Genomic DNA, 25,386 nt, shown 5'->3' with positions numbered 1-25,386 from the left:
CACTGGGACTGTGCGAATAGATGGGTAGGAGGAAGATTAAAACTGTGACTGATCCTTGGAGTGTGTCATGGGAATATGCAGGAGAAGCTTCAGTCAGTGTCTGACAATGGGAGTGTGTGATGGTGAGATGCAGAGGGAGCTTCACTCTGGGCATGACACGGAGAGTGTGTATTGGGACGGCATAGAGGGAGCTTCACTATGTGTGTGACCTGGGAGTGTGTAATGGGATCCTTCGTGGGGAGCTTAAGTCAGTGTCAGACACCGGGGGTATGAGATGGGCGGTGTAGAGGGAGCTTCACTCCGTGTTGATTGCTTCTGTTCGATTCCCCATCCCTGTCTTGTTTGCGACCTTTGTCGATGCAGGTCAGATACCATGCAGTGTATGAGCTTCCAATACCTTTTGTCGTTGTTGTCTGCGGGAGCAAGGAGAGCACGCAGGAAGGTGGGGGACAGGGGAGTGCATGATTCTGGGGTATGAGGAAGCGGTGTGTCAGACTGACTGGTGGATGAGGAGTGAAGAGGTCCTGAAGAAAAGACGCCACCAGACTGACATACTTCAGCCTGGAGCTGAGACGCTGCTGTACCAGTGTGAGGAGCTCGGACCTATTATTGTAGTTCACCAGGTGCGGGGGACAGCAGTAACCCCAGGTCACTGTTTCTCCTCTAATGAGACTCAAGTCCGACACCAAGACAGGAAGTGACAGCAGTTTATTGATTTCATCATGTCAAATGTAAATTAAGCAATGTGTGAGCTTCTAACGTGTGGGAATAAATAAGCTCTTCACGATTCACTCACAGTCACACACAAATTACTGACTGGCGACAACGTGTGACAGATTGAATCATCAGTCCCGTTTCTCACCGTCACTCTGCATCGGGGAACCGATGATAATAAAATCACACTTCAGGGCTGTGTCCGGGATCGCTGCAGATCCAGGGTCACTGCCGAAGTATTTGTCAATTTAAGATCATTGTATCGGCCAGACAGCCGAAAGTACTGTCCTCAGCAAAGTAAACAAAAGGATTCTCTCCCCGGATAATCCCACCCCGGGATACTCATGTCCTAGAATGAACCCGGCCACTGGGCTCTTCCTGACTGTGCAATTCCGCAGAGCCGAACTTGTGTGAGATCTCGAACCTGGTCATGTGTCAGAATCAGCGGCATTGGACAAGAGGAGGAAATACGTCACTGCAGGACAGCTTCAAAAGTCACAAAGCGCGAGACCAGAGCCAGTTCCGTTAGATCCATTAGGAATCAAACCTGGAGTGCGGGCATTAAAGAGGAGCTTGGGGAATCAGCGAAAATGTCACCATAAGTGTGGGGATGTTCACGCATTCAGATGTTCAAAGGATCACTATCAGTCCGGGTCTCTGATCCTGCACCAATCTTAGTTCCTTCTCCGTTGTCTCACTGAACCGATTCCCCACCAGTCTGAAACACATTGAAGAACAGAGATGAAATAAACAGTTTACACATCAGTTTCAGTAACAGGGGACGAGGATAATGTTTCAACATGCTTACAGACCAGTATCCCTGATATTTTATCACATTGAACGTTAACACAAACACTCACCGGATCCACTCCAGATTTGGGAGGGTCAATATGAGGCGACAGAGAGCGGGTGCTGATCGGTCTGTGAGGGAGTTAATTCCCAGGTTCAGCTCCGTCAGTGATCTGTTTGTACTGAGTGCGGAGACGAGATGCTCGGCACCAGAATCCGTGAGACCAACCTTCTTCAGCCTGCAGATAACGAGAGAGAGTGGGAATGAAAGACAGAGAGACAGGGTTGGTACAAATCCCCAGTGTTTATCAGTAACACTGATAAACCATTAATGTTCAGACACCCGGTGACTGTAAACACAATCTCCCACAGTTTGGTACTTACTCCAGTTTCTGTATTTTACACTCCGGGTTCCCCAGAGCCGCAGATACCAGTTTCACTCCTGAATCTCCCAGTTTATTATCACTCAGGTCCAGCTCCGTCAGTGATGGGTTTGTACTGAGAGCGGAGACGAGATCCTCAGCACCAGAATCTGTGAGACCGACATCCCTCAACCTGGAGATGAGAGAGGCAAACAGTGAATAACACAGAGATACAGTAGACGGTACAAATCCCCAGTGCTTATCAGTAACACAATTACTGATCACATTAATGTTCAGTGTCAAACACCCAGTGACTGTATTTAAAATCTCCAACAATTTGGTATTTACCCCAGTGTCTGTATTTTACACTCCGGGTTCCTCAGAGCCGCAGACACCAGTTTCACTCCTGAATCACGCAGTTCATTTTCACTGACGTTCAGCTCCGTTAGTAATCGGTTTGTTCTGAGAGTCGAGACGAGATCCACGGCACCTGAATCTGTGAGACCAACATGGTTCAGCCTGGAGGTGACAGAGAGTGAGGGTGAAGGTCACAGAGAGACAGGAGACGGTACAAATCCCCAGTGTTTATCAGTAACACAATTATTGATCATATTAATGTTCAGTGTCAGACACCCAGTGACGGTAAACACAACCTGCGACAGTCTGGTACTTACCACAGTTGCTGTATTTTACACTCCGGGTTCCTCAGAGCCACAGAAACCAGTTTCACTCCAGAATCTCCCAGTTTATTTGCCCCAAGTCTAAAGCCAAACAGACAAATTGATGAAAAAAGTGATTCAAAAACCGTGAGTCTGAGAAAACCTCTCTCACTCGGATATTTCAGGAAACATTAAAATCTTCAGTAAATCACTGATCGGAGTTCCCATCACTGTCAATGTCCCTCACTGACCAGCTCCAGGGTATTCACCGAATGTCAGTAATTTAGTCTGTCGGTGTGACACTGTAAACTGCACACATTCTGTCTCACACCCAGACGGTGAAAATAAGCGTTACTGACTTGAGAGCATTGGTAGGGTCAGGGCAGAAATGTGGGAGATATACCCACAGTGAGGAGGATTTGTGAATTATAAATTCACAAATTATAATTCCGATAGGAGATGTGGAAGAGGCACCACCTGAGGAAAAGGGATAGGAAGACAGAACATGTAGGAGTAAGGGTAATGGGGAAGAGAGATCCAACAGGAGGCAGGAGAATGGGGAAGAATCCATAATGATAGGTTGATCCAGTAAAATATTGCACGTGAGGGGTATGTCTGAACTGAGACACAAATTTGGAAGGGGAGATGAGCCCATTGATTCTGAGTATCTAGTAGTGAGTGATGGTGATAGTCACACACGGGGAAGGGCAGGGGAGGACAATCTCACAATGGTATTTCTTTCCTTCTCACTGGGACAGTCTGCTGACGGTCTCTTGTCCCTCACCGGGAAGGGGGTGTGAATCTCTGACCCACCTGCTGCAGTCAGTGTCGGTCTGGGTGTCAGTAACAGTGAGAAGGAACATTGTCAATGGACGTGTCACAGGCAGTGAGAAACACGGCCATTCCTGTGATTTACTACCATTAAACCAATGGCCGTTGTTCACTGATCTGATGAAGTCTCCAACATCCCTTCACAAGGAATCACAGAACCTTCTCGTCCTTGGGAATTACTGACCTATACCCTGGTTATTTGACACAGTCTTTTATTACCTAATATCCTACAGTTTTACCCAACTCGTTTTACATTGAAACAGCACAATGGAACAGTTTCATAGTTCAGAGAGACAAATCAAGTTACCTCAACTCCTGGCACTTGTGCAGCCCGGGTCCCAGCCGCTGGATTCCTTCAAACTGAATGTGACAGTTCTCCACGTCGAGGTGTTTTATCGTATCACAGATTCCGATGACATGAGACAGGACTGTGCAGTCAATCGGGGTCAGAGTCATTTCACTGAATGAAAGTGTTTTCACAGATCCCAGTGCGGCCTTAGCCAGCCAGCTATTCTGAGACTCAAACAGGTAGTGCAATGTGTTCAAGAGGCTCCTTTTATCAGCTTCACTCCTCGTGTTTGCACTCTGGCATTTAACCTCCTCCTTCACCCAGTCAATCACCCGGCAGGTTGCTTCATGAGAAAATGGACCCAGAAACTCCACCAGGCCCCGAGCTGTCATTGGATTGGAGAGACCAGCAACAAAACGGAGAAATACCTCAAATCGCCCATCTGTCGTGTTGTGGGCTTCAGTGAGGAATTTCAGGATATCCCCGGGATGTGGATTCAGGAATTGTGCGACTGCAGCTACAAACTCTTGGATGGTGAGGTGTGGGAATGTGTAGACCACGCTTTGGGCAGAATCCTCTCTCTCCAATAGCTCCATCAGGAACCCGGACAGGAACTGGGAAGGCTGAAGATTGTTCTTGATCAAATCTCCATCTGTAAACACAATCTTCCTCTCGGACACTCCTCTGAAGGCCATCTGACCAACCCTGAGTAACACATCACGGGGATTCTCAATCTCACGGCCGTGGTTTTTCAGTATATTGTAAATATAGTAGGAGTACAGTTGGGTGATGGTCTTGGGAACACGCTGCGGGTCCCTGACTCTTTGTGTGAAGAAGGGGCCCAGTGCCAGAGCGAGGATCCAGCAGTAGGAGGGGTTGTAGCTCATGGTGTACAGGATCTCGTTCTCCTTCACATATTCAAAAACAGCTTCTGCCACCGTCCGATCTTCAAAATGTCTGATGAAATATTCCTTCCGTTTTTCATCAACCAATCCCAGGATTTCCGCCCAGACACTAATCTCTGCCTTTTCCAATAAGGGTAATGCAGTGGTTCGGCTGGTCACCAGCACTGAACACCCTGGGAGCAACTTACCCTGGATTAAACTGTACACAATCTCAGACACTTCACACCACCACTCGGGATCTGAGCACTGGTGGTCGCATTCTGTGTCTCTTTGATTGTCAGCAAAATGAATTGTGTGCTTAAATTCATCCAAACCATCAAATATAAACAACAATCCCTCTGGGTTTTTCCAACCTCTCTCAGGATATTCCCAAAGTAAGGATACTGATCCAAAATCAGTTCCCTCAAGTTTATCCGACAATTAATGGTGTTTAAATCCCGGAATTTGAAATTGAAGACAAACTGGAATTGCTGATATATTTTCCCTGTGGCCCAGTCGTAAACAATCTTTTGCACCATTGTTGTTTTCCCAATCCCAGGGATTCCGACCAATGCTGCGGAACTCCCAGATTTGGATTTAGTCTGGGAAAAGGTGCTCTGGAACAAATGATGTATCCCGATTTTTTCCAGCTGTCCACTGGGATGCGTCTGTCTCCACTCCTCGTGTTCTCTGCCTCTTGCCAGTAGCTCATGTTCCACCAGACTCCGATGTTGAACAGTAGAAATGACCGTGAGCTCAGCGTATCGATCAACCAGCTGGAAAACCTTCTCCTTCTCCCTCATCAGGATCGTGTTCACTCTCAGTGTTTCAGTCTGTGCCTGCAGAGTCTCCTTGTGTATCTGTTGAACGTCTTTCATGGGAACAGAGAACATAGTCAAAATGTTCAGTAGCTCAACTGACAAAGAATATTATAACTGCATTTCAAGTTTCAGTGTTTGAGATTACATGAATTAATTCAATGCATCCATGGATATTAGGACATAAAGTAAAATGCTGTTAACAGATATCGGAACTAACAGCGATGTATGTCTTAGAAAAGATACAATACTGATATTGTGATACTAGTTACATGTGAAGGCGAACATTCCCCTGATATCCTATTGCAATCCTGACTGCACATCCGACACAACAACATTTCACACGATTTAACGCATCATTATCAAACGATGTTAATGTTGATTTGCTGTGGAAATATGGAGAGCAGGACACTGTGCATTTTGGTAAGTGTCCACTGCTCTCGCATCGAAACAGGAGCAGAATATGCGGGAAATACTCCGGTCGGGCAGCCTCTGTGGAGAGAGTCACAGTGATGTTTCGTAATGATAACGCAACGGAATGAGAAGAAAGAAAGCTGGTAGTTTTTAATTTCAGTGATGGAGGAGGGGTGGAAAAGTGGAGATGAATCTCCATGAATGGGAGAGACCAGAAGCATCTCAGTGATGGATGTCGTATTTGTCAGAGAGCTTAGTGAAGTGTTAGCAACTGGTGACGATCACTCTGTGAGACACTGTATTGTTGACAACAATAAATCGGTAAATTGCCATATTATTGACACATGCACCGAGGTACAATAGACAACCTTTCTGCATGAGACGCAAATACATCATTTCATCATATCAGCGCAATGAGGCCGTACAAGGAAAAAGAGAACAGAATAGCTCAGGGAAACAGTGTTTCAGTTGCTGAGAAAATGCAGAGCAGGCAGACAATAAGGTACAAGGCCAAAGGGTCATTGGCAGGTCAGATTTTAATTGAACTACGCTGCTAAACTGCAGAGATCCTCACCTAAAACTACTGTACTGTAGCCTCAGATATTTGCTACTAATGTGTAAAGGCTGCAGACTGAGGCTGTCACTTTTAAACACCATTGCAAAGCCTTTATATTGAACCTTCATTTTGTCTTTTATTTCCTAGTTTGCACTTTATCCCATTGTAATGCACTATGAACTACATCGTCATGATAAGAATTGCTTTATTAATAGGTTATGATTTATTTTTTCTAAGCTCAAACTGGTTTTGCCTGAGGTGCAGGCAAACTAAACACACTCATCTCTCAATTGATAGGAAATTCCGGACTACTCTAGTGGTTTCTAAAATTGTTGCTTTCTGTGGATTTACATAAATATTCCTTTGTAGAACTAATTGTTTAATGTTAATATGTAGTGACTTTGGGATGATACCAGTTGCAGATATTACTACTGGGACATAGTGCTGCACAGTCTTTCAGTTTATTTTGCTAATTCAGCAGATTTCTGGTGTTTTTCAGCAATTGATTTATGTATGTCACGTGTGTTTGGAATGGTTATGTCTAATCAGTAAGTAAGTTCTTCTTGCCTTTATATCCTGGATACATAGTCCTATCTGTAAAGATGGATCAGCCATAGTGTAATTTGCAGGACTCTGATTCTAAAACTGAATCAGTTTTGTCTTTATAGTAAGGTACTGTGTCTTTTAAGAATGTGCACTGTGAAGCAATATTTTGATGAATGATGCTTTCCACTGTAATTAATCAATACTGCAAGATCTTGTAATGTGTTGGATTGTATCTCTTGTCTTTGTCTGAATTTATCATCTTCAATTTGTTGGTCTTTTGCTTTTGTATTTTAGATATTTTTGTGCTAACCAACTGTTCCCATGTTGCCATAAGAAATCCTTCTGTTTCTGGGATGAAACCTTCAATTCAGAGCCAGCCGTTCTTGTCAAAATCTAGTCTGCTCAAATCGTGGCGATATCTTCCATGGATGGACGTTGTTCCATTCGTTATCTTTTTAGAACCATAGAACCATAGAACATTACAGCACCAAACAGGCCTTTTGGTCTTTCATGGCTGTGCCAAACCATTTTTCTGCCTAGTCCCACTGACCTGCACCTGGGCAATACCCCTCCAAACCCCTCTCATCCATATACCTGTCCAAGTTTTTCTTAAATGTCAAAAGTGAACCCGCATTCACCACTTCATCTGACAGCTCATTCCACACTCCCACCACTCTGCGAAGGAGATGTTAAGGTCAGATATATCAATATTACAGTGGAGTAAAGGAAATTATAGAGGCATGAGATAGGGGGTGTGCAGAATTGATTGGAAAATAACACCGGCAGGAATTACGGCAGAGCAGCAATTCAGAAGGCGCATGATATATACGTCCCAAGGAGGAAGAAGTGTTCCAAAAACAAGAAGACACAACCGTGGCTGACAAAGGAAGTCAATCCCAAAGAGAGTGAGCATAACAGAACGGTGGGAAATTAGAGGAAGCTTTTAAATATCAATAAATATCAACTAAAAATCATGAAGTTAAAGATGGAATATGACAGTAAGCTAGACAATCATGTACAAAGTCGATTCCAGAAGTTTCTTCAGATGCATAAAAGAGAAGAAAGAATGGATATTGGACCGCTGGAAAATGAGGCTGAAGATGTACTAATGTGGGACAAGCAAATGGTGGACGATCTGAAAAAGTATTTTGCATCAATCTTCATGTGGAAGACATCAGCAGTATGGTGGAAGTTCCAGGTATTGACGGGTCATTAGTGTCTGAAGTTACTATTACTAGAGAGAAGGTTCTTTGTAAGATGAACGATCTGAAGGTAGACAATGTTGGGATCAGATAGAATGCTCAGAGATCTTGACACCTTTTTTGAAGACAGGTGTGTGCCCCCTCATCTTACTCTTTGTGAAGTCCAATATTAATTCCCTTGTCCTACTGACATTGTGTACAAGATTGTGGCTACAACACCACTCAACAAGCTGAAATGTTTCGCTCCTCTACGCACTTCCATCACCATCTGAAACTCTGACAATAATAGTTGTGTCTTCAGCAACGTTAGAGATAGCACTAGAGCTGCGTCTAGCCACACAATTATGGATGCAGAGAGAAAAGAACAGTGGGATAAGCACACATCATTAAGTTGCGCCAGTATTGATTATCAGCGAAGTGGAGATATTATTTCCATTCCGCACAGACAGTGATCTTCTGGTGAGGAACTTAACGATTCATTTGCAGTGATAGGTTCGGCAGCCCAGGTTCTGGAGCTTTTTGATCATACCTGTTGAAACGATCGTGTTATATCGGAATGAAGTATTATTAACCTCCAGGTGATCAATGGCCACGGAAAGAGCCAATGAAATCGCATCCGCTGTAGACAAATAGTGGTGATATGCAAATTACATTGGGTCTATGTCCTAGCTGAGGCAGGGGTTGATTCAAGCCATAATCAACCTCTCAAAGTCCTTCATTGTGGAACTGAGTGCTGCGGGAAATAGTCATTAAGGCATCTCACCCTGTTCTTCTTGGGAATTGGAATGACTTCTCCCTATTAAAGCAGGTGGGAACTTAAAATCGGAGCAATGGGAAGTTGAAAATACCATTGAATACACACGGCAGTTAGTTGACCCAAAATTTCAGAGCCCTACCAGGTACGGCATCGGGGCAGCTCCCTTGCAAGCACTTAACATATTGAAAGACCTTCCGAGATCGGCTTCCGAGTCAAAGATCCCAGGGTCAGTGGATGCTGCCGTGACCCTCATTGCAGTAGTTGTATTCTCCATTTCAATGCGTGCATAAAAGCTGTTAATCCCCACTGGGAGCGAAACTTCTCCGCAATTCATTGTAAGTTTGCGCTTTGTGGGAAGTAATGGCCTGTAAGCACTGCCAGAGTTGACGTGCATCCAATCACGCCTCCAACCTCAATTAGAATGGTTATTTTGCTCATGAGATAATCCTCCGTATGTCATACCTGGCCTTCTTGCGCAATCTTGGATCACCACACTTTAATGCACCGATATTGTCCTTCCCCAGACGTTTACAAATCTCTTGGTTCATCTACGGTTTTTGATTCAGCTATGTATAATATATTCTGGTAGGCATAGACATATCCACACAGGTTTTTAGAGTTAGTGATAACTGGGGAGTATTTATTCAGATTTGAATAAAAACGCTGAACAGTCCAGTCTATGAACTCAAAGTTGTTTTGTAAGTGCTCCTGTGTCTCCTGTATCTACACCTTATTGGTCCCCTCTACTGTTGCTGTGGTCTTCAATATCTATCCATAGATCAGACTTTCCAAATTACAAGTGTAGGATGGCACTGTAAGTGAGATGATGGTAGCATCACAGTGGTCCTATGTGTTACTCCTCTGGTTCCACAAGTGATATGTTGTTAATAACTATTTAGAGACTGTTTCACGCTAGCTCGGTTAAAAACCCCCAAGACGACGGGGAAAACATCAGGGTGTGCTGTTTTTTGATGCCTGTCGCCCCGCTCAATAGAGACTGTTGGACTCGGGCCTGTGGTGGGCTATACACAGCTACCAATATGATGGCGGATAACTCCCATGAGAGATAAAATGGAGTATAGTTTTTCCCAAGATTTTCCAGGTTCAGAAAGCAGGACTGGAATAGAACTGTTATGTTTGTACACCACCAGCAGTGGATAATGAAGCATGCTCCTACTCCTCTGCCTTTGAAAAATTCATCAGTCCCATCTTGACAGTAAATGTGATGTCAGCAATCTGTAAAACTGCATCCAGAATGACAGGGATATCCAGGTCTCCCTCAAGCAGAAGAACACAACAATCCGGAATATCCTTCTGAACAACAATCATCCTCCGCAAACTTCGATTATATTTTCCAGAAACTGTATATCTGTCAGCAAAATTGCATGCAAGTATGAACCCTCTTCTCCGTAAACAAACTTTTAATCCAGCCCAGTTTTTGCTTTCTGCTTTCCGTAAAGGGGAAACGCTCTAGCGACTGGAGACCAGCATCCGATATTTATCAGCTTTGAGTAGCAATAGTGTAGCAATAGAGATTTTAGCCGCCTTAACATCATGTTGCTTGCTGCATTATTTAAGTGTTTAATTGTGGATTCCAGCTCTAGAAATCTAACATGAGAATATTTGATTTATTTCCATCAGGGCTGCTTGCATGAGTGGCCATCTTAATGATACTACAAAATCTGTTGTATGTTCTGCACTTATCAAGACCAAAGTTGATGTTTCTATCTTTTCAAAATAGCTCTACTATTTGAATTAATTGTTGTACCTTTTATGGATGGAGACTATAATTTTAATTCATCCATGTATCCATGTATAGAAGGTATGCCAAGGTATAATTTGTTTGTCTGTATGTTTTAATTTGCTAATTTGTTACCCTATCTTTATACAATTCAGTAAATTAGAGAGAAAATTTTAAACCAGGCAAAATCACCGTGGATTTAGAGTCGCACTGAGAAATATCTCGTTTTATTTATTGGTGGTTCTTCTTTTTTGATTGAGAATAGACAGAGCGATTAGAGCACGCCAATGCTTCATCATATATTGTGCGAATTTCACAAGTGTTGTGTGTATTTGTGTACTTTATGAACTATTAACAATGACTGTGGGACAGAATCAAATGTTTTTGATAGTCAATGTAACAAAGTGAATGATTTTTTGCTTTTCCTGTTGGCTTGAATTGGCTATTCTCAGTTGTTCCTTACAGCCTTTCATACCCTTACCGCACACTTTCTGCTCTTCGCAAGTATACTGTGGTTACCACAATGAGCGGTGATTAGTAGTGAGATGCATGATGTTAAATTTCATATTTAGATTGTAAAACAATAGAACGCTATTTTGATGGGTTATTTGTGATTTCTCCTTTAGGCAAAAGATCCGTTTTATCTTATTATTCAAAAGTAATTATTATTATCTCACCTCTTTCAAGTATGGACTTTTTAAGAAATTAAACAGCAGATGTTTCTTCTGGATAATCCCAGAGGAGGGGACGTCCTCACCACTCCCCTCAAATGCACCCTAATAAAATGTCTGAGGATCTTATGTTTCACTGAAATCTAATCTTAAATGTCTAAACTCCAACAGGTATAAACTCAGTCTTCCTTCATAAATCATGTGAATAAAACTCCAGAAGAGGTCATTTGCTCTGTTGTTTTATGCCAGTGGCTTACAACTCGCAGAATACGCCTTATTATATCTAAGAAATGTTATGAAATGTGTTGCTTTTTGGCACAGTAGAGCACAGGACATAAAAACTAGTATAATTGACAATAAGAAATGAAAGAACTATATACCGCAAAGCAGGATTTGCAAGGTCGTGTTCATGGACTGTTCAGAAGGCTAACTTAGAAGAAGAATCTGCTCCTGAATCAATTTGCATCAATTGCAAATCAGGGAAAGAAAACCCATCAACAACACGGACAATACAATCCGATGGAATGCAACACTGCAAGAAGTGTAATTTAAATAACAGATGAATGAATCAATTGATCAGATGGTCAGTTTTTTTTTACAAGTGCTGCTGAAGGATTAGTGGTGCTGACATTGTAAGAACCTCTCAGCTCTTCTTCAACAAAGCATCATATCACATTTATGGAGAAAAGAACTGAGACTTTGATTTACATTACACTTAAAACAGTGAACCTCTTCAGGACTCATGCCAATAGGTTCAGAAACAGTTATTATCCCTCAACAAATAATTCCTCAAACAGAGCAGAAACTACACTTGCCCCATTGGATTGTTCCCACATCCTATGAATCCGCTTATATATTTATTATTATGTATTTCTTCTGTATTTTCAGTCTTTTGTATCTTGCAGACTGTTTGTCCAACCTGTTCGGTACAGTCCTTCACTGGCCCTATTATGGTTATTGTACTTATTGAGTATGCCAGGAACAAAATGAATCTTAGGGTCGCATATGGTTTCATATAAGGGGTGATAATAAACTTACTTTTTACTTTGATATTATATGTATTGTACATAAGAGCTCATCTTAACATAGAATGTGACCTTTTATTAGTCTTAGAAATGCAGAATTAAATTTGTCCTTGATACTTTCAGGTTTATGTATCTTCTGCCCAATGAAGAAGTGAAAATATTTGAGTTGGATTAAGATCAAGCAGCAAGACGATCCCCCGCCCCCTGCATGAGGTCCTCTGAAATTTACCTTTCAATTCATTGTACTCTTGCTCTAAGATAACTAACCTAGATGTCCCGACTTTCAACTTTCTATGTAACTCCCTAAAATCTCTCTTCAGGACCTAATCACATTTCCTACTTGTGTCATTTGTGCCAATTTGTTTCAAGACCTCTGGCTACTTTAGAATGCTATGGATCCATTCTGAGACATCCGTGACACTGACACCTGGGAAGCAGCATACCATCTGTGTATCTCTATCGTGCCCACAGAACCTCGTCGCTTATCCTCCGACAATGGCATTTCCTATCGCCACTGCCGTCCTATTCACCTCTCGTCCCTTCTAAGCCACAACACCAGACTCTGTCCGAGAACCCCTGTGATGCAGCTCTCCCTGGTTAGACATCCTCTTCAACAGTATCTAAAGTGGTATACTCATTATAGAGGGAAACGGCCACAAGTAGACTCTGCACTGATTGTGCATTTCTTTTCCTTCTCCTGACAGTCACCCAGCTCACTGTCTCTTGCCCCCTCCCTGCAGCTCCTATCCATCACCTCCTCATTCTCCCGTATGAGCAAAACGTCCTCGAGTTGCTACTCCAGTGCTGTAGCTGGGTGCACCTGCCGCTGTTGTGGTTGTCCAGGAGACTGGAAGTCTCCAAGAACTCGCACATCTCAGAATAGTACAAAAGACTGCCCCTGGAGGTACTCTCACTCCACGCTCCACTCCTATGCCCTAACAGATAAGGAATGCGGAATTACTAACAAAAACGGAATCTTACCAGATACTTCCCATAGCCCATGCCTGAAGAGCCAAAACTATATCACACTCTGACCCACTCACAGCAATGATGGCCTGATGAATGATCGCTTCACTTGCCCTTGCATTATTTTGAATGATTAAGAAAGACAGATAACGTATAAAGAAGTGACCCACGACTGGGAATGTCATCACTCACCTATCAGTTGAGTGGGTAATTCAGATAACCCTCGGGCGATGTTAATGTATTCCTCTGGATCAGGGTCTGTTTAATTCAAAGAAAAACGTCCTTGAAAACAGAACTAAAATAATGTAAACTGTTTATTTCAATGTGCCTTTGTGTTCAGTGCGTGGTTTTAACATACCGAGCTTCTGTATTTCCCTCAGTATTCTGTCCAACTTCGGTAACTCAGTCCTCCATGTCACAAAGGATTCCCACATCGCCCTCCGAGTCCGGGAGCCTTTGCCCATCACCAAACTGAGGAAGAGTCTGGAACTTTCTGCCCGTTTTCCCTTCTCTGTCAGCTCAGTGACTTTCTATAAAAGGAAAACAATGAATTTATTGTGGAGCAGATAGAAAGTCAGAAAGAGTTTACATATGATCCTGTAAGCTCCTGTTGCTTTAATAAGAATTGAATAAATTTAAGAATTTATGTCTGACATGTTAAATGTTTCTTCTGGCACAACAACTGCTGATATAAAACCTACACCACATATTTAGACATAGGTTTGAGGATTAGTGCAGCAAAGACTTCTATGAATGTTATTTTTCATCCAAAGAAAAAATTTCCAGGGACATTCCTGATAGGGTCTGCATTAACACAATTATGCGGAAACAAAGCAGAGTAAACCAGCATGTAACAACAAAAGCAAGAGTGGGGGGGGGGGCTGAGGGAGCAAAAAAAAAAGAATTTTGGGACCGAATCTCAGACACATGGGGAGAAAATTGAATTTTCAGAAGCTGAAATGCAGGTAATCAGAACAGCCACATTCAGATTAACAGGCATTCAGCATGGCCTGGAACATATACGGGTGGGAATCATATCTGAAAATACATGTTAAATAACTACTATTACAAATCCAATGTTGACTCTTCATCCCTATTTGACCGTTGAGGAGTAACAGTTTATAACTGCTGATGAAGATAAATCACGTAGCCATGAGCGGGGATCTCCAGGATGAAGATGAAGGAACGATGAGATTTCCCAAAGTCAGGGTGAGCTGAGACTTGAAGTGGATGCGCCAGGTGGCGGTGAGCAACATATCCACTGCCTCGCTGTGGTTTGATGGATTTGCAGGTTTGGGAGATGCAATCAGTGCTGCTGAACTTCTGCACAAACTGCAGACAGTTCCTGACGGAGCAAAAGGATACGTAAAATTTATTAACTTGATGCCAGAACCATCTACCCTGCGTGATGCTCAGCTTCAGCTGTTGGGGGTAACATGCCGAGGCAAATGCCGGCGGCACCATCTTCAAAGTAATGAAATGATTCACTTAAACGAGACACATGCAGCCCCTGTCCTGCCCTTACAGTCATGTTTTGTGTGGGATCCACTGACCGCCATGACGTGAATCGAATGAATTGACTTTCCTACTGACATTCTTAATATACTAGAGGAATAAAAATCTTTGTGTTACGTATCCATCCAAATGTGCAATGTGTAGTTTGAAGTAATTGATAATAAGTAGCAACACACAACAAATGCTGGTGGAATGCAGCAGGACCCTTCGGCAGGACTAAGAGTCTCGACCCGAAACATCGACAGTGCTTCTCCCTGTAGATGCTGCCTGGCCTGCTGCGTTCCACCAGCATTTTGTGTGTATTGCTTGAATTTCCAGCATCTGCAGATTTTCTGGTGTTTGTTTTCATAATAAGTAGTATGTACAACAGTCAATACAACATAGAAATACAGTTGTGTCAGCATGAAAAAATACAAGATTGCTCTTAATCAGGATATCAGGAGGGCCAGAATAAGGCACGAGGTTCCTTGAGCAGACAGGTGATTCCAAATATCAAGGGATTCCTCATACATGTCAAGAGCAAAAGGGTGGTAGGGGTCAAAATTGGTCCTCTGGAATATCAGAATGGTAATTCATGCATGGAGCCAAAGGAGATGGGGGAGATTTTAAATGCATTCTTTACATTTTTATATATACTCAGGAGACGGACAAAGTATTTTGAAGTGAGGCCAAACTGCATCAACTTCATAAGATCTATACACTTTATAGATAAGGTGTCTGCTATTTTGAGGTGAATCAGGGTGGATAAATCCCGAAGGCCTGACTAGGTGTTGCTTGCGGGAGGCAAGTGTACACATTGCCACGGCCCGGGCAGAGATAATAAAATCATCCTTAGTGATATCAGAAGAAGCAAAGGACTAGAGGATAATCAAAGTTGGAGGGAGGAGAAGATGGTGGCGCGACGCAGCGCGCGTGGTCTCTCCGGTGAACGATATCTGTTATTTGTTAAGAAGGTTACCGTGCACAATTCTGATTTGATGGAGATACACGTGAGAGCACGGAGGAACATCTGGAGAAACGTCTGAAATGACTACTCCGCTGCCGCTGCTACTGTGCGGTCCGGAATCTCCGGAGGAGAAGGCCTCTGACCCCTCGGCTTTGCTTGTTTCGGCTGCCGGGACGAGGTCGAAGGCCCTCGGCAGAGGATGGCGCTTGGGAGGCTGTATCGGCGGGGCTGGTCGGAGGCTCGATGTTTTCGGACGGACTCAGAGTCTGCTGTGGTCTGGTGCTTCTAATGCATCAGTTGTTGGTGCCTGGAGGTTTATGGCGGGGAGAGTTTCTCCCTTTCTGCTGCCTGATATTGGGACTATTGGAGTCGATCGGGACTTGAGACTTTTTTTTAACCGTGCCCATGGTCTGCTTTTATCAAATTATAGTATTGCTTTGCACTGCTGTAGCTATATGTTATAATTATGTGGTTTTGTCAATGTGAGTCTTTGTTTTGTCTGTTTTTTTTTGTGACATCGCTCTGGAGGAACAATGTATCATTTTTTAATATATGCATACATTTCTAAATGACAATAAACGAGGACTAAGTGTCCTCATAACCTAAAAAAAAGTTGTTCTGCTGTTTCAGAAAGGATCTAAAATAACCCAGGGAATTATAGGTTGCTGAGCCTGACACCAGTCGTGGGAACGTTACTGGAAGGTATTCCAAGGGTTGGAATATATTGGTACTTAGATAGACGTGGAGTGATTGGGAATCGTCAGCATAGCTTCATGTGTGGCAGGTCGTGTCTAACGAATAGAAACATAGTAACCACACAGCACAATACAGGCCCTTCGGCCCACAAAACAGTGCGGAACATGTTCCTACTTTAGAACTACCTAGGCTTTACCTATAACATTCTATTTTTCTAAGCTCCATGTAGCCATCCAGGAGTTTCTTAAGGGACCCTATCGTTTCCGCCTCCCCCAAAGCCGCTGGCAGCCCATCCCACACACTCACCACTCTCTGTGTAAAAAAAATACTTACCCCTGACATCTCTGTACCTACTTCCAAACACCTTAAAACTATGCCCTCTCGTGCTAGCCGTTTCAGCCCTGGGGAAAGGCCTTTGACTACCCACACGCTCAAAGCTTCTCATTATCTTGTACATCGCTATCAGGTCACCTCTCATCCTCAATCACTCTAAGAGAAACGGCTGAGTTCACTCAACCTATTCTCTTAGGACATGCTCCCCAATCCAGGCAGCATCCTTGTAAACATTCTCTGCACCCTTTCTATGGATTCCACGTCCCTCGCATAGTGAGGCGAACATAATTGAGCACAGTACTCCAAGTGGGGTCTGACCAGGGTCCTGTATAGCTGCAGTATTAACCCTCGGCTCTTAAAGTCAATGCACTGCATGCCTTCACAGAGGCACAGAGTCAACCTGCTTAGCAGCTTTGGGAGACCTATGGACTCGGACCCTAAGATCCCTCTGATCCTCCACACTGCCAGGAGTCTTACCCTTAAAGCTATATTTTGCTATCATTATTGACCTACCAAAATGAACCAGCTCACACTTCTCTGGGTTGAACTCCATCTGCCACTTTTCAGCCCAGTTTTGCATCCTATCAATATCCTATGTAACATCTGACAGCCCTGCACACTATTCATAAAACTCCCAACCTTTGTGTCATCAGCAGATTTACTAACCCATCCCTCCACTTCCTCATCCAGGTTATTTATAAAAAATCACGAAGTGTAGGGTTCTTAGAAAAAAAAGCACGGATTTTTTCAAGCAAGATACCCGGAAAGTTGCTGAAGGCAAGACATTAATGTTCTCTACATGTACTTTAGCAATGCACATGACAAGGTCCCACATAGGAGGTCGGTCAAGGAATTTCAGTCACTCAGCATTCAAGATGTGTTAATAAAATGGATAAGACTTTGGCTTCATGGGGAAAGCCAGAGAGTGGTGGCAAATATTTGCCTCTCTGACTGGAGACCTGTGACGAGTGGAGTGCAGCAGTGATTGGTACTGCATCTGTTATTGTTTGCAGTCAATATCAATGATCTGTGTAATAACGCAGTTAACTGGTTCCACAAATTTTGCGGAGGACACAAAGAGTGGTACTATAGTGGACACCGAAGAACACCAGAGCTTTCAGTGGCATCTGGACCAGCCGGAAACATGGGCTGAGCAATGGCAGATGGAATTTAATGCAGACAATTATGGTGTTGCACTTTGTAAGGACCAGCCAGGGTAAGTTTTGCACACTGAATGGCCAGGCACTGAAGAATGTGCTAGAAGAAAGGGATCTGGAAATAGAGGTACACAAATCATTGAAAGAGGCGGCACAGGTAGATAGGTTCGTAAATCATCTTTTGTAACTCTGGCCTTCATAAATCAAAATATTGATTACAGAGTTGGGATGCTATATTGAAGTTGTATAAGACGCCGGTGAGGCCTAATTTGGAGGACTGTGTGCAGTTTAGGTCACCTATCTGCAAGAAAGATGCAAATAAGATTGAAGGTGCATAGGGAAAGTTGACCAAGATATTACTGGGACTGGACGGCATGAATTATAAGGAAATACTACTAAATGAATTCGCTCATAATACTTTGGGACGTAGAGGACTGAAGGGAGATTTGATAGAGGTTTACAGAGGATAAACGCAAGCAGGCTTTTACTACTAACGTTCGGTTAGACTACGACTAGAGGTCATGGGTCAACACAAAATGTTCAAGGGAAACATGAGGAGGTACCTTTTCACTCAGATGGTCGTGAAAGTCTGGAACAAGCGGTCAATGAAAGTGGAGCAAGCCAGGTGGATTTTGACTTTTAAGGGAAATTTCGATATGGATATGGATGGTAGTCGTATGGAGGGGCTGTGGTCTGTTTGGAGGTAGATGGGAGTAGGCAGTTGAAAAGTTTCGGCATGTTATAGCTGGCGCAGTACTTCTCTGTGACTCTTTGAATGGTCAGCCACCCATTTGTTTGGGAACTCAGATGGACAGCAGAGCAGGTGTGATTGGCAGCTTTCCCTCCCTCCTTTCCTCACGGACTGCAGTGAAGCCAGTGGGTCAACTGAATTTGACTGACAGCCCTGACGAGATGAGCATTGAATTGTAGTCTGAATGCCTTTCCAACAGTCCAGATATACAGCCACTGTTCTTATACCCCACTGATAAATACCGGAGAGGAAAATGTGACACTGAAACTGTAGTTCCCAACACTCCACACCTTACCAGATTTCAAAGCTGCGGCCAGTTCTTCTGCAGACAATTCAGGGATTTCGTTGGGCATGTAGAAATGTTAGAACATGTCGGAGATTAATATTGATCACTTTTCCCTCTGATACCAGTGACAATACATTAAATAGACTCACCCCATGTTCCCGTGCAGTGAAATGCCCCTCCTGTCTCAACATCCAACTGAGTCTTTCAACACCTTCTTCTATTGCTTGTTTCAGTCTGTCCCTGTAGAATTTCGTCAGTTGGTATAGTCGATATTCAGCCCTCTCTGCCAGGAGGTCAGAGATTGTAGACTCTGGGTCTGCGAAGATAAAAAGGAGGAAGTGGGCACCAACCCAAATATGCCTCTTCTCCACCGCTTTTACAGCACTCACAGCATGTCTTGAAACTCCTGCCTTCAGCTACAAACACAGATTTTCTCCCCAACTCCAACACTAGCCTTAAAGCCAACCCAACAACCCTCTGGGAGTTACTTTACCAGAAGGACCACATTTACGAGAAATCAAACTCCCCACTCTACCCCCTCATTCGGTTCAATTTAGGATGGACAATAACTGGTGGGGATTCCAATGATATTCGCTTACCAGAGATACTCTAACCATCCAGGTGTCCCTTAATTCACATACCGGAAATGCACTCTTCATTTGTACAGCTCCATATTTTCTAATACACATTTCCAGTAGTGGGGTAACCGGTGCACCACTACATCACATGTACCAGTCCCACACATTTCCACTCCCCTCTGACCTACCCTCCAATAAGACCTCACATTTACCCTCCAGATTGGAAGACAGCAAATGTCACATAACTTTTTGAAAAAGGATGTACCAAAAGACGGGGGGACATGTGGATGTCGTATACTTGGATTTCCAGAAGGCGTTCGATAAGTAGCCGCACAAGAGACTTAAAAATAAGATATGGATGCATGGAGTCGGAGGAAGTGTATTGGCATGGATAATGGATTGGCTAACGAATAGAAGGCAGAGAGTTGGTAAAAATGGGTGTTTCTCTGGTTGGCAGTCTGTGGCGAGTGGGGTGCCGCAGGGGTCAGTGCTGGGCCCGCAGATGTTTACCATTCAGATTGATGTTTTGAAAGAGTGGACTGAGTATACCGTAGCAAAATTTGCTGATGACACTAAACTGAGTGGAAAAGGAAATTGTACAGATGATGTGGAGAGTCTGCAGAGGGATATAGATAGGTTAAGAGAGTAGGTCAATGTCTGGCAGATGGAATATACCAATGCTGAATGCAATATTATCCACTTTGGAAGGAATAATAGAAGAGCAAATATTATTTAAATGGTGAAAGATTACAGCATGCTGTTGTGCAGAGAGACTTGGGAGAGCTTATTCATGGATCGCAAAAATTTGGCTTGCAGGTACAACAGGTTATTAGGAAAGCAAACAAAATGTTGGTCTTCATTGCTGGAGGGATTGAAATCAAGAGCAGGGAGCTCATGCTATAACTATACAGGGTACTGGTGCAACCGCACCTGGAGTACTGTGTGCAGTTCTGCTCTCCATACTTGAGGAAGGATATACTGGCTTTGGAGGCAGTGCAGAGGAGGTTCTCCAGGTTGATTCCTGAAATGAAGGGGTTAACCTATGAGAGGAGAAAGAGTTGCCTGGGACTATATTCTGGAATTCAGAAGAATGAGAAGGGATCTTATATGAGCATACAAAATTTTGAAATGGATAGATATGATAGAAGTAGGAAAGTTGTTTGCATTGGTCGGTGAGACTAGAACTAGGGGACATTGCCTTAAGATTCAGGGGAGAAGATTTAGGAAAGAGATGAGGAGAAACTGCTTTTCTCAAAGAGTGGTGAATCTGTGGAACTATCTGCCCAGTGGAGCAGTTGAGGCTTCCTCACTAAATATATTTAAGATAGAGTTAGATAGATCTTTACATAGTAAGGGAATTAAGTGTTCAGGGGAAAACGCAGGTTGATGGAGCTGAGTTTACAGACAGATCAGCCATGATCTAATAGAATCTCGGGGCAGGCTCGATGGGCTGGATGGCCTTACCCTGCTCCTATTTCTTATGCTCTTATGTTTTTATGTTCTCCTCCCTGCCACATTCTGCGAACTCATATTTCACTCACCCGCTCCTTGTTGGGGACTTGACAATTCCGTCTTTAATGAGCTTCCGAGCTCACAGACCGTGAGCCCACTTGTGCCGGTTCCAGAGCACGGATCAGTGTCCCTGATACCTCTATGTCTGGGCTGATTTTGTTCGCCTTTCTCTGCAGCCGGACTGCATCCACCTGGGACATCGCTCTCAACCCGACTCTGCTTTGGTACCTTGCTTCCCGTGTCCTGATCATCTTCCATCGATGCATTGCCTGGGAAGAATCTCTTGACTGCTGTCCAGAACCATTTCCCACCTGAAATAAATGATGAGTTGCAAGTTATACTGAAGTGATTTGGAGCTGACCAGAACAAGGATTCACAACTGAGCCAAAACTCTGGCTGACCAGATTTGGATTGGGACTGAGCTGGTGAACGTGAACTGCACTTCCTACTAGTTACTGATTCTGATAAACCGGTGACGGGACACATGCACTCCCAGAAAAAGAACAGGATAGACATAGTAATACTGATCACTATCTCGGCGCTGATGACCAGGAAATCTAAAGGGAACAGCGTCAGGTGATACCGGGAAATATTACTGAGTGTATTTTCCACAAGCAGAAAAATCCCTCAGTTACACGCTGTCCAATCGCCTGTGTCACACACAGATGAGTCACTGGATTACAGACTGTCCTATCCGTTTGATCACACATACTTTGTTCACTGTGCAACAAACTGTCCACACCACTGGGTGAAAAACAACTATTTGCTATGCATCTCCTGCCCTGTTTAATTTTACAGAATGAACCTATTCTTTGGTGCACCTTTCACGTTCATCTCAGTCCCCTTGTAAATGTACATAACCCCCTTCACTGTCCGTTCTACCACCAATATCGCTGACACCTGCAAACTTCCGAACAACATTAACAACTTTACCCTACATAATTTTTAAAATAAGGAGCAAACAGTAGACCTTGTGCCCATCCACACTGCAGGTCATAAGCCTCCAAACTGAATAGCCCGCCAATTATTAACCTTCGTATTCCTTCCTCCTAGCCAGTATTGTATCCAGATGGCTGGCTTGCCCGCAAGAAAATAACCTCAGTATTTTTGTGGTGTCTATATGTACACTGATAATAAATTCAATTAACTTTGAATCCCGAAGTTTCCAGGTATACAATGTGTGGAGTTGACAAAATGTTTGCCGTTATCAGCTGCAGCGCAGAATACAGGCGCAGGGAGATCTTGTGACAAGGCTATAAACTGTTGGTTGGATCAGTTGGAATAGTGTGTGCGTTTCTGGTAACAACACTACAGGAAGGATGTATTAATACCGGAGAGATTGCAAATTGAACATTTCAATTACAAGAGATTGGATTGGATGAGCACATTTTCTGATTCAGAGTCTCAGCTCAGGCTTAGATTTTTCATTTCCCTTCATAGTTGCTGCCTGACCTGCTGAGTTCCTCCATCACTGTGTGTGTGTGTGTGTGTGTGTGTGTGTGTGTGTGTGTGTGTGTGTGTGTGTGTGTGTGTGTGTGTGTGTGTGTACCCGCTCTAGATCCCACCTTGAAATGCAATGGGGTTCATTTTATTCCGACACACCAATAACATTACATTGACCCGATTCTTTTTTTTTGATTCAATGTTTGTCTCCTGTGGTTTTATTTTTCCTGTGATATTTCAGCATTCAAACTCTTTTTTTTTGAGATACCAAATTCACCATTTGTCCACAGCGCAGACATTCATTGGGGTATTAAAACACTGAAACAAACCACAGGTATATCTACATATCTACAGTAAGTTGTCTCCTGATCCTTTGCCATTCCAAACGCTGGCAATGTTCTCGGCTCGGCTATAAAAAATACATTTCGTAAACTCCCCTCATCTCCTTTGCGCAGCAGCCAAGAAGACCCAAAGGGGGTTGATAGCTGCCTTTCCAAAACATGAAATGCTGTGTTATCACACAATTTCTGAAATTGCGGAAAAGTTCCTATCAGCTGGCACTGAGTTTTAGTAATGAAAGTTGGCGATGTCTCACACATCAGTACCTCTCTAGAGGCAAAACAGACCCTGACTCTTGACTTTTACATAACCTACAAACCTGCTGTTGCATTCCTGTTTCACTCACCACCACCTAATTCAGAACCTACTGGTTCTTTCACACAAGAGAAGCTTCGCATGGCGAGCGGAGTGATTTCAACATTACCGGTGACAGGTCCCTGCGCTGCAACTGTTACGTTGTTCATTTACTCAAGGCCGCAATACCAGTAGGATCAATGGCCATTTTGGATGAAACTTTAACATCTGTTAAACATCTGTGCAAGTTTCCTCATCTAAAATCTTGTGCAGTAACAGGACAGTAGTTTAATTATGAAGTTCCCAGTGAACATACCTGTAGCCATTCTGATTCTGACTGAAGATTGCTAATTGTCGTCGACTTGTTTACACTTTGCTTCCAGTGCGGGGAAGCTCCACCTGCTGATGATGCTGTGAATTACATAACAAGCAAACAGTGAGTCAGAGAACGATTGAAATTATGACAACAGGTCCATCCCCTGTATGATAGCAGCAGTTGGATTAGGGGCCAACCCTTCCCCGTTTCTATTAACTTTTGTATGTCTGTTCAGTGATATCTGACGCTTCCTACTGATAGAGTCACAGATCAACAGAGCACCGATACAAACCCTTCTGCCCAAAGAGACAATGCCAACCACAGTGCCCACCAAGATGGTCCCAATTTCCTATGATGGATCCAGTTCTCTCCTGGCTTCCTCACTCCATCTACACATCCCAACTGCTTCAGTAATTAGACAATTGTGCCTGCCTCATACACGGGCAGTTCCCTTCACATCATCACCAAACTCTTGCGTGAAACCGTTGTTGGTTTTGCAATCTATTTACCACTCCTGCCAACTTCGATCACCTATAAGTTATGACAATCTTCACTGTCAGCACAGTCTACTAATTTTATGTCATCCGTGAACTTACTGGTCAAGACTTCTGCACTCGCATTCAAATCATTGCTACAAAATAACGAATTTTAAAAGTTAATAGCCTGTAGCCCTGGCGGCACACCACTAGTTACCCACCTTGATCATGAGGAGAAAACGTCAATCACTATACTTTGCTTGCTACTTTTAAGCTAAAGTTAAATCCATCTAACTTGCTCTTTCTGTGGACCGCATTAGGGGCCTAATCTTTCAGACCAAGCTGCCATGTGGGATCTTATCAAGGATTTTGCTGAAGTCTAATACAGAACATCCATGGGAAAATATCTTCGAATTTTCACCTCTGCTTAATGTCTGGTTCACAGGTTCTGACAATGTAATTAGTAGAAAAGTACTTGATGACGTCAGGGTGCGCAAAGATAAAGCATTGGTTGTCATTTGCTTGTGAGGACTGAATGAACTGTGGTGTTTGTACATTGTGTTACAAAAAGGTTTGCTATCAGCTGAGGCTTCTATGTCGATATACTCGAGTGGAAGTAAATCATTGCAGCTTGCAACAACCAGAGCGGTCAATGACATGTTACTGTAGCTCATGGTAATTCCATATTTCTGTAATCACTACAGCACGAAGCATTTATGGTATAAATTGTTATCACATTTTGAGATGATTATGCGGTAACGCAGACAAGCAAGGAAGCATCGGAACTGAGCACAAGTTACGTCGGAAGATGCAAGATTTGAAATGAGCAAACACTGAGGGAATGTGAGTGGCTTTAAAGAGCTGGACTGCTGAAAGCACATCACCAGACCTGGAGCGATTGCAACTGGGTCTGGCAGTGGCATAACTGGTACTTCTGGGCACATTCAGTCTTACTCCAACTATTTTTTACCTTCCATTGTACCGGTATATAATATCTAAAGGACCAGCGTTTCAATGAGACTCACCGACCTCTCTCCTGACTGAATCAGTGGCAAATCTGAGTCAGAAGGGTTCTCTCCAGTTGCTAGTCTCAATCCTCAGACTCGTTCACTTGTTAATGTTCGCTTGTCTTCAGTCATGGTTTGCTTCCAGATGTGGGCGTTTCTAATAATAAATCTCTCACCGTAGGTCTAACTTTAATTGGAGAGATAATAAAGCATGTTAACAGTATAAAGGAGAATAAAACATTTGTGCTCAATATCCTGAAAGCAAAACTCACTGGAATTTAAACATTGAAGACAAATTTAACAACCTCAGTGAATAAATCTGTAATTGTCCCTCACACATCAAAGAACCTGATATGAAGGAGTCATCGTTCAGTCATGGTAACATAAGATATCAGAGCAGGATCACGTTATTCGATCCTTATGATTGCCACCAACCCACCCCTACAACGCTCTATTTATTCCTCATGTAACACCGAAGTTACTTAGCAATCAAGAATATGTCAAACTCTGGCA

General features: G+C 43.3%; 1 pseudogene; it reads right to left on the bottom strand.

Moving 5' to 3' along the window:
- Positions 1-753: 753 nt before the first annotated feature.
- LOC132388775 (NACHT, LRR and PYD domains-containing protein 3-like) lies at positions 754-25,042 on the bottom strand (annotated as a pseudogene).
- Between the last annotated feature and the right edge of the window lie 344 nt (positions 25,043-25,386).

The sequence above is a fragment of the Hypanus sabinus genome, unplaced genomic scaffold (assembly GCF_030144855.1).
Source record: "Hypanus sabinus isolate sHypSab1 unplaced genomic scaffold, sHypSab1.hap1 scaffold_406, whole genome shotgun sequence".
NCBI lineage: Eukaryota > Metazoa > Chordata > Chondrichthyes > Myliobatiformes > Dasyatidae > Hypanus > Hypanus sabinus.
This window is presented reverse-complemented; position numbering and strand designations above follow the sequence as displayed.